General features: G+C 39.9%; 1 protein-coding gene across 3 annotated transcripts in view; it reads right to left on the minus strand.

Annotated features, from left to right (window-relative positions):
• LOC125230105 (calcitonin gene-related peptide type 1 receptor-like) overlaps positions 1–13,975 on the minus strand; it is a 122,793-nt gene that overhangs the window by 47,851 nt on the left and 60,967 nt on the right. For all 3 annotated transcript variants that reach the window (XM_048135126.1, XM_048135124.1, XM_048135125.1), the window contains one exon: positions 3,774–3,832. The gene's annotated coding sequence lies outside the window, so the exon portion shown is untranslated. The remainder of the gene's footprint in view (positions 1–3,773; positions 3,833–13,975) is intronic.

A 13,975-nucleotide genomic window follows, 5' to 3' on the forward strand; every position in this document is an offset into this window, starting at 1 on the left:
GTAACGGTACAGATCACTCCTACAGTGTCTATCTCATAGACACCACTGATATCTCACTTATATTTTTTGTGTAGAAAATTAGAAATGTAAACATTCTTATTATTGCTGCACCACAACAGTGTGGTACCCCGAGGTCACAAAATTCTACATCTGGCAATGTATCGGATAATCTGTAGGCGCTCTTACACCGCGCCGCTGCTGTAATGTAACGTCATCCGCGATGCAGAGTGCATCCCGCTAACTGCAGTTGTTTAGTTGCTCGCCTGCAACTCGGAGGTGGAAGGTAACTCAAGTTTTATATGAGCCGCGACATTGCACCAACTAATGTCGGCTTTGCGACCTTAACGCAAGCCATTCTCTTCGTTCACAGTAGTAGTAGCTGTATGGGGTAATAATATTTATGAAAATAAAATGGTCCTCTTAAGATTTCTGTTTTCTCCTTTAGATTTCATTGCATTACAACTATGAAACTACCTACTCTCGATGCAAAAATAAAAATAAAACCATATGGTTGCTCTCACAAATTGTCATTAAAACGTCACGAACACTCACCGGCGTGTTAAAATAACAAAACTGTTTATTATAGCGTACTAACAGTTGTTAAAAGAGGTTAATGTTAAAGTAGATCGGAGCATTCATGAGGTGAACCACGCGTCGATATTAAAATTTTTACGTGAATTGTAGGAATCCTGTGCAAGGATACATTATCCTGCCCGCTCGCTTGATTTAGTTCAAAACTTCGTCGTGCCGTTACTATACAGTCAAAATAAAAAGGGCACGTAGGTAACTACATGTCAAATCTACTAACCATTCTCACATAAGTAGCTTACCAAAGGTAGAACAATTACAAATGAAATGTTTTTGAGCAGCAGAGATTTATCTCCACTTATACCTCAGTAGAAAATTCGCGTCGCACCTCACGGCGTACAATTTGCCCTTTAATCAGTGCAGCAAGGATGAGGGTAGTCTTTGACGCCTCTGCCAATACGAGTACTTTACCGAGGATTGATTGGATGAAAGATTTTAACACTTTCGCCGATGTTTTGTAATTAATTATTTGTAGTGTGCCGTGTGGACCTACTTGAAATTTCTGTCGTTATTACCGAGACTTAATAAAGCAACAGTTGAAAAGATTATGATTTGTTTTATTTGATAATTTTGTCTAAAACGTCCATTCCATTTTGAATTAATTTCTCTTACACTTCTTAATGTATTTAACTACACTGCCTATCATATAGTAGGTAATAAAATATACTTTAATACTCTTATTGTAACTCGATTTTTGTAAATTGGAGAACTATAGGTCTATAATTAATTAAATTTTGGCAATATAGCTAAGTTTACATATGTATATTGTATGACTGTTTGTTCTTTAATAAATTAAAAAAAAAAAAAAAAAAAAAAAGTTTTCTCTGAACTATCTGAACAAATACTTCACTCTAAGGCGTAAAGCCCTTGCATATCTTCAATAATTTCATTAGACATAATGTTGAAATGCAATATGAATGCGGATCAGGCAGCCGTCAGTTGGCACTGTTGGTTGATAAGCAAAGAATCCTCAAGACAAGATACTTGTATACAATCAAACCGTACCCATGTGTTTAGCGCCGTGCGAAGACGCCAATCATGTATCACCAACCTTATCGAGTTCATAAGCCCGCCCTCGTGAAGTATGGATACATGCAGCCAATTCCAACATACGCCGACATCAGAACGATATCCGGAAGATGTCATTCGGTCATTGTGTCTATCACACGCTACGGGCAAGCATGAGAGAAATGCACGTTATCCGAATACATTATCATTCAGATGTCCTAATGCTATCAGTGGGAGTTAGAATTGTCCTGATGGATATATGTGGGAAGACGGTGTCACGTCCTCACGGCGCCGGTCCGACGGCTCTTTATTAAAACGTATCAACTTGACACCCCTTTCTTAATGGAGAGGGGAAAAATGAGAAAATTGTGAGGCGCACACAATGGAGGATCGGGTTACTTTAGTTTGGAGAAAACAAAGACTGCAGGGAAAAGTAGTGTATATTCTATTTAGAAGATAAGATTATTTAAAGCCTAAAATGCCTCTTAAAGGTATCTTCCTACGTATGACTTTACCTCCTTTTCAATAATACAAAGAAGTATCGATGGCTGTTTACAGTGTTTATATAATACGTTGTTTAATTTTATACTTACATACGTAAAACTATTTAATAGTGAATGTAGTACCTTCATATTGCTACCATGTTAGACATACACCAATTTACCATCTGGGCCATATCAATATGTACGAGTATAGGTTAATATATGGTGGGGTCATAAAAATCATCAGCACTAAAATTTGGAAGAGGGCGCAAGATGGGCACCATGAGCCCTCCCCATGGTTTCTGTTTGTAGAAAGTTTTTTAGGGCTATGTCGCCTAATGTCCATGTAAGGCTATTTCAGACATGATTACAGACGTATAAATCTAAGCGGTAGCCGGTGCAAGTAGGTGTTAGGTCACAGGTGGTTTATCTACGAGAGTTTGATAGTCCCGGTCTATTATCCTGCCCTGGTACCGTGGCCGCTAGTGGGATAACTTCGTACTTAATAACTTCGTTACAACGCGCCTGAAAACTTACGCCATGCAGAGCTTTTACGACCATGTCATCACTTTTACTAAAATTCAAGACTGCATGTTTCCGCCCTCCTGAGTTTCTCTACTTCCTCGTGGCGTGATTATTTAGTTCGCCAAGTCCGATAATGTGGGAAAATAGCTGCAGTAAGTAGTTGTGAAAAATGTTAGCAATTTGGATAATAGTACATTACAGGGAAAATAAGGATTTCCGGCCAAGTGGGTATATACGGCCGAGCGAGCGTGCGAGCGAGGCCGGATAGGGATACGAGGCCGGGAATCCGTTTTCACGCCGAGGCATGTATAGTGCTTTTCTCAAACATACAATGAAATAAAAAAAATGCTCTAAAGGACAATATTTCATAAAAAAAAGTTACTTTGCAGGCCTAGGCCTAAAAAATAATATGAAATCCCTTTACAGTCCTCTCGAGTTGTTGCGCCCAAAAAGCGATACTTCCCAGCCCATTTTAAGGAACGTAAAGACAATATTTCATTGCATGTTTGAGAAAACAATATTTCACTACAATTTTCAATGCTGAGTTTAGAAAAGTCTTGGATCGAGACAGCTACTTCCGGTTTTGTCTTGAACCTACAATCTACATCTTAGAAGATTGTATAGCGGAATTGAATGTCTTTTTTATTCTAATCTCCCAGGGTGAATGGATTTTAAAGGATGGATTGTGATTGGAAGCGCCCCCCCCCCTTCCTACTCCACTTCCCCACAATTAACGCAACCGAGATTGTCTCAAAGAGCTCATATCCCGGCGACCTCGGCGCACCTTTAGATTACTATTTAACGTTTGTTGGTACAGTTTCGACGGCTCGGTTGTGACACGGGAGCAAGGATATCGTTTTACGATGTCGATAGAGGACGTGCGTGTTGCCTTTTGATTACTCTTTGGCGTTTATTGGTAGCGTGTCGATGCGGAACAAACGGGAACAACGACATCGGGTTACGAGTGTCGATAAAGATAGGATATGTAATCCGCGATGCCACTCGATTCCGGTCTTGACACCAATAATGCGGCGTTCACGCGGAATATGTTCACAACACGCAAACATTGGTTACTGATACTTACTAAGTATTAACCAGTGCCTAGCACTAGCTAAAGATCAAATTTTAGAATTATGTAAATACTACGAGTAAGACGTTTCTCATATTTACCTGCTGCAACTTTATTCTGATGCTGTGAGCTCCAGCGATTATTTTGCATTCGTCGTCACCTGTAAAGAAAAAATAATGTTTTGTGAATGATTTGTGAAATGTGTTACTAAATTTACTAGAACTATGAAATAATAAATACAATTATAGTAGCCCTGTTAATCAAGTAGTAAATGTGCTTTGTAAGTAACACTAGGTTCAGAAGGCAAAGAGTAACGTCCTAAACTAATTTATAGCTAACAGCTCTGCAGCTTGAGTGCATTCCCGGATGCATTAGCGAGGTGTGAGGGCGTGAAGTGTGGATGCTCAGCCGGACGGACGTGAGAATAGCCGCCGGGCTCGGTCGGGGCGGACGCGGACGTGAGAATAGATGGCGGGTTCAGTCGGGGTGGCCGAGGCGCCGGCCGCTCGAGCATCCCACACGTAGGTACTTATAGTTTATAGGTCTCGACTTACGAGTAACTAAGCTTTCCTCGGAACTCGAGTGCCACATGATTAAACGCCGTTCGCCCGAGCACACTTCACAGGTCGCTAGACTGTTAAAACGACCGAATCATTTTTAGTAGGCGTAGAATCAGAACCAACTAATGGCGGATTTTTGGTTCTTTCTCATTCTAATTAACATTACAAGAATACGTAAGTAGAATATAATGTTACAAAGTTGGAAACGACACCAGCGCCTATTTCGAGGATTTAAACTCGAAACCAATTTATTAGATAATCAACTAATAGGTAAGCGGTATAACGCTATGTCAGAAGCTTTTATTTCACTTCTTATTCTTTCTTAGTCAAATAGCACAAACAAGTAATTTAGCTCCGTCCCATTGGGGTAATTGCAAGTGCAACGAACCAGCGCCCCCATAACTTCCCAAGCACCGCGTGGTTTTTACAGCCACTGACAAGAATCCTTCCACTCACAATCTGTTGAACCCTCGCGACAGCAGCTATCGCCAGCAATTCACCGCCAGACATAAGTTTTGATATTTAAGAATACGTTACGTACGGAAGCGCTGGTAGCCTAGCGGTAAGTGCGTACGACTTTCGTTCCGGAGGTCGCGGGTTCGAACCCCGGCTCGCACTAATGAGTTTTTCGGAACTTATGTCCAGTCGCTTTTCGGTGAAGGAAAACATCGTGAGGAAACCGGACTAATTCCAATAAGGTCTAGTTTATCCTTCGGGTTGGAAGGTCAGATGGCAGTCGCTTTCGTAAAAACTAGTGCCTACGCCAAATCTTGGGATTAGTTGTCAAAGCGGACCCCAGGCTCACATGAGCCGTGGCAAATGCCGGGATAACGCAAGGAGGATGATGATTTAAGAATACGTTTTGTGATATCACACGTCACGGAAAATGACATTGAGTAAAAGAAGTTAAGTGCGCTCCCGCGTTCAAAAAATTGACTACATTTTCCGAGATGTCACTATCGAGTAGGGTGAAAACTTCATGGTAGGGGCCATGTTGTGTGGTAAAACCCGTGTGTACTGTGTACCGACAAGTATTGCGGCAATTTGCGCGAGTGGCAGCAATCTGAGGCCGGTGCCGGCCATCCGCGGTAATGGGATTGTCTCCCCGTTAACGCGGTCGCGCTTTTCGGACAAAACGATCATCTCAAGATACAGACAAAATTATTCTGTGATCAATTTAGGTTTCTTTCATTTTCTTACTTGAAAAAAAAATCATCTCATTGTTTGCGCGAGTGGCAGCGATTTGTCGCCGGTGCCGGCCATCCGCGGTAATAGGACTGTCTTCTCGTTATTGCGGTCGCACTCCTATCGGACCAAACGATCATCGCAAGATACAGACTAAACGATTCTCTGATCAATTTCGGTTTCGATGTAGGGAACAAATCAAATTATTTTATTAAATATATTTTGATTTGTTTTTTTAAGTAGTAACACTACTATATATAAATTATAAACTGAAATAGATACCATACACTAAAGAAAAAGCGATCAAGCCCACTGGTGACGAAGCCGGGAATCGAACCCGGGTCTCCAGCTCAACATACACTAGAGAAATTTCGACGGGTACCTCGGCGGTCGGGGTGGTGTAACGGTTTTAGCACGTCAGCCGCGTTAGCTGGAGACCCGGGTTCGATTCCCGGCTTCGCCACCGGTGGACTTGATCGCTTTTTCTTTAGTGTATGGTATCTATTTCAGTTTATAATTTATATATAGTAGTGTTACTATTTAAAAAAAGAAATCAAAAAATATTTTATAAAATAATTTGATTTGTTCCCTACATCGATAGATGGCAGCACCATCTCTTTGGCTATATTAACATACACTAGAGAAATTTCGACGGGTACCTCGGCGGTCGGGGTGGTTTAACGGTTTTAGCACGTCAGCCGCGTTACCTGGAGACCTGGGTTCGATTCCCGGCTTCGCCACCAGTGGGCTTGATCGCTTTTTCTTTAGTATATGGTATCTATTTCAGTTTACAATTTCGGTTTGTTACATTTTATCACTTGAAAAAAATAAAGGAATCATCTCTCATATCTTGTAATTTTATTTGAGACGATGATAGACAGATTTACGCTATTGAAATCCGCTAGCATGAGATGAAAATGCAAGATCATGGCCACAAGAACGCTGTAATGAAAATGCTTTATTGATTCAGCCTTGTATCCTAGAAAGATTAAAATTTCCAGAATTTTAGGTATTGTACATCAACTACTGTTATCTGGATTTGGGGAGGTACAGAGCTACTTTATGTTTTGCTGCTAATATCACATCATCAATCCTCCTACAATTTGATTGATGTGTGATTGAATTTTTTATGTCTTGCAAATTGTTGCTTACAAAAACTGCTTAGTTACTTTAGCAGCCGATGTTTACTAAGTATGATTCAAATAAATAGCAGTGGTAAACCTTTGAATAACGATAAACATCTAACATGTGGTATCCAATATGGAAGCAAATTGGATGGATCGCGATGTTTCCCGGCGTGTTTACCTGCTAGTAAATAGCTCAAATCTGGCAAATGGGCCGCGTTACCGCGCTGGAGGGAAGCCAACTTACGGATAAATTGATAGATTTATCATGCATGTGCCAATAACGGGCACGAATATTTACTAACACCCGCCGCCGGCGCTCAATGCTGTAATTATTTTCGTATAAACAACTGATTATTACTCTAACATGTTGTATATTTAACATGGTTGCTTTTGGATGCAAGTGTGTTATTATTTAATCTCTTTCATCGAAACTTCAAATCTTACACCAAATAAATAGGTAGCGTTCTGCATACCTAGAGGTACATCTAGATAATAACGCAAAGTAAACACGAGTAATACACATGTTAAAATTCTCAGGGAGTTTGTAAATAATTTCTAAGCAAAATGTAGATTAATGATCTGTCTTGTGTAAAACTCGTCGGCATGTTTCATTCGGAGGGTAATTATGAATACATTTGTCGAGCGGTGGCCGGCGCGACAGACAAATGAGAGTCCTTGAGGCTCATTCCGCTGGTCTGATGACGGCTCGTTATATGTCTAACTCGTCGCCAGGTTTTATTCTGAGGGTAATTCCGAATACCTACATTTGTCGAGCGGCGGTCGACACGGCGCGCAGCGCGACTAATAAATAAGAATGCCTGGGGCTCATTCGATTCTTTAACGATAGCTCGTGTCAGATTTTTGGGATAAGTAGGGATGTTATATTTTTTTTAGTAACCTGGATGGATAGCTGGACTAGAAGAAGCTGGATAATATCTACAAGAAGGTAGGTACGTATCTCAGCCTCCTGGCCAGCGAATCTCTCCACCAAACGTTTGTTATTTACTTTTAAACTTTTTTCACAGTGTTTTATTTATTGAAGTAGGTAAGTATACAACAAGAAGTGGTCAGCGGAGTTGTCTGCTGTGCCCATTATTATGTATACCTATGCAAGTGCATGAATAAACGAAATATGGAGTGGCAAATCACCAGCCGTCAGAAACAACGTGGAAGAGTGCTGTTTACTCGTACAATAACATCGACGGGCCACATTACTCACCTCGCGACACACCGCATACATATTCAGCACAACTCGTGTTTGTGAGCCGAAGTTTGCTCTTTCAGCCCTGAGACGTTTAACACAAGTGTTTTAAGGGAAATTTAGGCAATTTTTACATCATATTTAAAACTATTGAGTTAGAATAAGTATAATAATATTTTGGTTATTAATCTCAATGCATTTTAAGGCCATTCAGCAGAGGTTGTAGTCTGGGAAACAAACAAATATAATTTTCAGATATGCCTATCCACATACCTACTCTAGAATATTTCCATATGCGCTTTACAGAGACTTCAGGAATCAAGATGCCAGCAGCGGCATATTGACTTGCGTGCAGTTTTATTCTTTTGTGGCTACCGCTAATCTGATGGGGTCCACCACTGTAATAGCTCCCGTATTGACCTCTGTTCGAAGGGTGTCGTTTTTCGTCGATTCGAAGTACCCTTCATGACTTCGATCTGCCGTCATAATTAACCTAGTTGTTGTCGTTATAAGAGGCAAACAGAATGCAATTTAAGTCCCGTGTCGCAATATCCCAGACCCCAGTCCAGTGTTCTGCTTATTGTGATATTGAACCGCGATGCCACATGTTTGCAGCGCGGAGTAAACAGAAAATCTTACAATCTTCTCAGACGTGTGCTCGCAATATCGCTCGTGGCTGTTCTTATAGGCTGCATGCTCACAACTAACCATTGTTGGCCGGTCTCCTAGCTTATTCCGTAGCTCCGTACCCTATATAACGTGAACTTTATGGAAGGAATTTATTTGTAGCTATCACAAATATTTGAAAAATCGAAAATATTACATTACGATTCCGTGAAAAGATAACGTGCAAGACAATTAGTTCTTGACAATTTTAGTTGCTTGCATATTTTTCGTCAAAGATAGTCTAGTTATTTCTACTGCATACAAATTATTGTCGTCTTGTACAGATCCAATGGATCTTCTTTCTTTAGTAATCGAAGAGTCATCTACTGGTTCACAGAAGCGATGATTCGCCAATTGGCGATGAGCAGTAGGACGATATCTCTGGTTATTGAAATTGAGAGTTGTGTGGCGTCCCTTATTGCACTGATGTTATTTAAAAAGCTTGCTAGGCGAAGGCTCGGAGAAACCAGTGTTCAAAAGCTGTAGCCGATACATAAATCTAAAGCATGGAGTGATCTGAGTTCTTTGGAGCTTGGGACAGATGCTAGAGTCGTGAAGACACACTTGCACCGTCCCACCTTCAACGTGGTAACTTATGAAAGTTGATGTACATATTATACATACCACTTAATAAACTCGATAGACTGAGAGAGAGGCGAAAAAGACAGTAAAAGAGGGAGCGAGAGAAAAAGACAGAGTTCTATTTCCTCCATCCTTCATCCTTCCTCCATTGGATTGATTGAAAATTCCATCATTTACTATCGAGATGAGCCGAACATAAAGAGCGTCAAGCGTCGGGAACACGGGGCTTATAGCTCCGCTGTTATATTGCAAGTTGAGCCAAAAGCTGTATCTATTATGAAGCTGGTAGACACGACTTTATTGGCTTACGGCGGAAGTGCACTCATTGCAGAGTGCAATATGGCGCGGAGGATCGAGAATACAACGTACTAAGCTGGCTGTCGCCAAAATTATTACAAAATTATAGACAAGTCAGTTAATTTTGTATGGCAAATGATATGGTGAAAATATCAGCTGTGTTGGATGGCGCCTCGGTAGCTTAGGTAGAAGAGCAATGGACTAGTGATCTAGTGGTTCCGGGTTCAAATTCCCAGTAAAACTCATACGTTTTAGGAGTTTCAGAGAGCGCCACAAAAACTAATTGAAGGAAAACCCGGGAAAACATATTGCGAGTGACAAATGACGAGGCGAATTTACGAACAGAAGCTAAATCTAATAGTTTGCTTGCAATTAATATTAACCGGGGGTGAGTAGTTAAGTGTCCGCGGTTCGAGTTGGGTCTCGAACCTAGTATTTTTTTGGTCAGCTGTTACTTTAATTTTCAGGTTCATTTGCAATAAACTTTTAATAAATCATTTTAAATGTTAATAACATGATCACTGTATAGTGATATAAGATAATGTTTTTATAAAGTTAGAATATACTAGAATACATAATCGTATAGGTATTAACAGCAGTATTTATGGCGTAGCTTTGCCGTACGCTCCGCGTTAATAACCAATCAGCTTGTATTCATATCCCGAAATGTGATGTTCGGCGGAGCGTTAAAAGCCGATCGCACCCGACATAATGCGGGACAACATGCCCGCTCATCAAATGGACGGGAAAATGACCCCATTTCAATTTGGTGCAATACAACTATTTCATGTTTCAGATAGGCATTTAATCATCATCTGATCATATCAGTTTTTTATCGACCACTGGCCTCTCTTCTAGTACATCATTTGACCCGGTCCTGAGCTAGTCTCGTCTATGTACTTGCTACCCGCAATTTATTTTCCGGACGACGTTCACCCAACCAGCCATTACAGGCAGAATTAAGTGTAAGTACGATCCGATTCACCTGGGTCTTCCCAACAAATACCTTAACAGTCATTCTAAGTACATTGCTTTTGAAAACATGACATATTCTCGATTTCACGGCTCCTCACTAAAATTGATTTCAAGGTGTCCACTGATCCCTCCTCTAGATCTCCCATTAGCATTGTAAGCTCTGGGCACTGGGCTGCGAGTCCGTAGCCACTGCATTTGCAATTCAAACGGTAAACTCTACTTCAGTGAGGCGCCGCCTCTAAACCGAAGCACATTGAATATGGAGTCCGTCACGCCGCTGTTTCTTTTCAATGCATTCTATTTGTGAATACATAATTTAAACAATTCACTGTTATGTACTGGATCTAAGACAGTGTACCTATTTAAGTCGTCGTTGACACCATCTCACTAAAATAAAAGTATGGGCAAGGTAAATCAAATATTTCAAAAGGTATCAGGTTGAAAGGGGAACATATTAAGGGGGGGTATTATTAAGCAATAATATAATTTATTGAAATTGATTTCCATAGAGTACCTAGTCTGTTCATATTCCTTGATGAATACTTTTGCATGTTAAATTGTATGTTGTTATTTAATGCATGTTAATTATAAGATGTAATGTTTTGAAAAGAAGTTGCCCGCCGAGTTTCTTGCCGGTCCCATAGTGGATACCCCCCTCCCAACTGAGGGGGGACTGAAATCTTCTCGAGGCTGAGGCGTAGGGTTAGAGCCGGCGTAGCTTTATTTGACGTTCATATGCGCATTGTAATATGCCTACTTGAAAAATAAATATTTCATTTCATTTCATTTCATTTCATTACATTCTCCGTGCTGGCACCGTTTTTGGTTCCCATACGAAGTTTCTAATTATAAAGTCAATGACTAAAACTGATATAATTTTTTATATACTTATAAACTAAAATCATAAAAAAAAATGTATTCATTGTGTGTCGTTGGCGTACGTGCCGCCATTTAGTGTAAGTCCCCGCAGAAAACCAGCGTTGCGGATGTCCGCGGCATTATGCTGAGTGAAGGCTATTTTAGCGTCTAATGTTTTCTTGTTTGCATGTGTTCTGTTTTATTGTTGTGACGTTAAATAAATGTTTTCTATTCTATTCTATATGAAGATATCTGTTGATTCCTCCTCTCGCTGCCCCAATAGATCGTGAGCGGTAGCTGTAGCAGGTTCTGCATTTGCATTGCAAACTACAGACGCGACGGTTCATCGCCGAGGCTCGCCGTCAACCTAAACACACTGAATATGGAATCCGTCACACACTGCTTCTTTTCAACCCATTTCTATTCGGAGACTTGAATGTCGATGAGATGTTTGTAAACAGTTGATTTTAAATAGAATAGGAAATTAAATCTTACACATCCCTTATGAATGTAGGTCGTAGGTCCCATTAGTGTACTTACTTGCTACAAAACGCGCTGTACGAAGTTATAATGAATCCGAACCTTAAACAATAACGTATTTTAAAATCGTATCCCTTTTGTGAATCGTATTAGAAAATTTAGAACGGTCAATCAACTTCTAAAGTTCATTTACAAAACAATCACCCAAATATTTCACTTGTCTTATAGTTACAATGTTCTAAGAAACTATAAGAAAAACAATGTCTTTGTTTCTTTCTATAAGACTAAAGGAAAATGTGGCATGAAATCGCTTCATGATGCCGTCAACGCCATTGGTATGCAGATGAGGCCGTTAGACGCGGCATCGAGTTGAAACGCCACCGGTGTGACGTGCTCCATACAACACTCTTAAGCCGTTTTAGACGCTTCTGTGCCCGCGGTGACGCGATGACCATTTACTTCATAATACAGACATAAAAATACGCGGGAGACTATTATGAAGCTAGTTATGATTATTTTATTGATGATTTGAGTCTGTTCGTTAGACCACACATTCCGTTCGGTTAAAAACCACAAATTAACTGACGGTTGCAAATATTTTTTATATTCCATTGTTACAGCTTTTAACAAAAGCAAATGTCGTACATAAATCTCATTAAAACTAGAATATATAAGTACTTACTAAACAAGTGGTTCAAGGGAAACTTGGGAACTTGGATCTTGAAGAAATAAAACGTTGGATTGATAGGCAAGAACAGTTCTTCGGAATCTGAATGGAATTATGTGTCATTTTCATTGAAATTAAATTGTCAATCGATATTTTGGTAGTTGTGTCTTACCACAATTTAAAATAGCAATAGGTAGCTAATGGTATATGGCCGAGGCATGTTAATTTAATTAATTTCATGGCCTACCTTGAAAGTAATATTTTAACGGAAGAAGTGTATGTCATATGTAATTGAGGAAAGATGATATTTAAAACACAAACGATCGTCTAATTTTCCATCGCAAGTTTTGCACGGCTTACGGGTTGAGCGTGCCTGCTAATAGAATTAGATACTCGTATATTCCGAAATCGCATATCTTCGCAGCTGAAATTATATTTCTGGCATATCCTCACAAAACTTGCTTCTCTCTGTTCCTCCTTTCTCTTCCAAATTCTACAATTATTCTTTCACTTTTCGGGCTGTTCGGCTCTGGAACTCTCTTCCTATCGAATTGAGACGCGCTCAATCCCTTGCTAAGTTGCTACTTTTAAATCCCCTCTGAAAGATTATTATCTGTCCCTTCATTAGTGTCTGTAAATTCTTTACTTACACTTTTGGCACGAAATATTGTGCGTATTATTATTTATATATTATGTACTAGCTTTTACCCGCGGCTTCGCCCGCGTAATAAAAGTATTCTTATTGAAACGTTTACAAAAAATAAGATTTTCATTTGGATCCGTAGGTTTCTTTGTAAATACATCATCACCATTCCCTTGCCCTTTTCCCATTATTTGGGGTCGGCGCAGCAGATCATCTTCCTCCATTTCTCTCTATCAACCGTCATTTCCATACTAATACCTTTCACTCTCATATCGTTGTTCACACATTTTTAGGCCTTCCACTACCATTGTATCCATCCACTTTCATATTTACCACTCGTTTTATAACATTGCTTTAATCCCTCCGCATTACATGCCCATACCATGCTAATCTACTTCCCCTCAATTTCTCTGTCACTGGTGCTACTTTCAGGCTTCCTCTTATATACTCATTCCGAATCCTATCCAGTCTTGTCACACCACAAATCCAAATACATCTGTCCGCGATTATTTCGATTAAGGTAAAGCGGGGCAATTCTCGACTGGGGGGCCATCTGTACCTTACACATATTACTATTGTTTTTAAATAAATTCTTGCAATGATTGTAGAATTGTTACACAGCGACCACAGCGTAGGTAGTAGGTACGAATATGTATGTCAGTTTAATATGTAGTTATACGCGATTAAGTCCCGGTTTTTAAAAATAAAAATAATTAGGTACGAATATGTATGTATTTTAAATATATAAATATTTATACTGGGGAAACTTCATACAACCCACATAGCCAGTATCTCGACGCTATGGTCGGTAGGGTAAAAAGTACTTCCTTGCATTATCGCTTAATTTTTTTTCCATTTTGCTTATACTTATTGCAAACGTAAACATATAAAAGGCAAGCAAAACAACGATCTTCTCACAGCACATTGAATGTAATAGTTATTAGGGATGCAGGATACTCGCCGATGCCTACTTACTAATCCCTTCCCACTGAGCCACCTGCATTTTACACTGCCTAGATATCGATTGCAGACCGATTATTCCGACCCCAATCCCTATTCTTA

This window comes from Leguminivora glycinivorella, chromosome 10 (assembly GCF_023078275.1).
Source record: "Leguminivora glycinivorella isolate SPB_JAAS2020 chromosome 10, LegGlyc_1.1, whole genome shotgun sequence".
Classification (NCBI taxonomy): domain Eukaryota; kingdom Metazoa; phylum Arthropoda; class Insecta; order Lepidoptera; family Tortricidae; genus Leguminivora; species Leguminivora glycinivorella.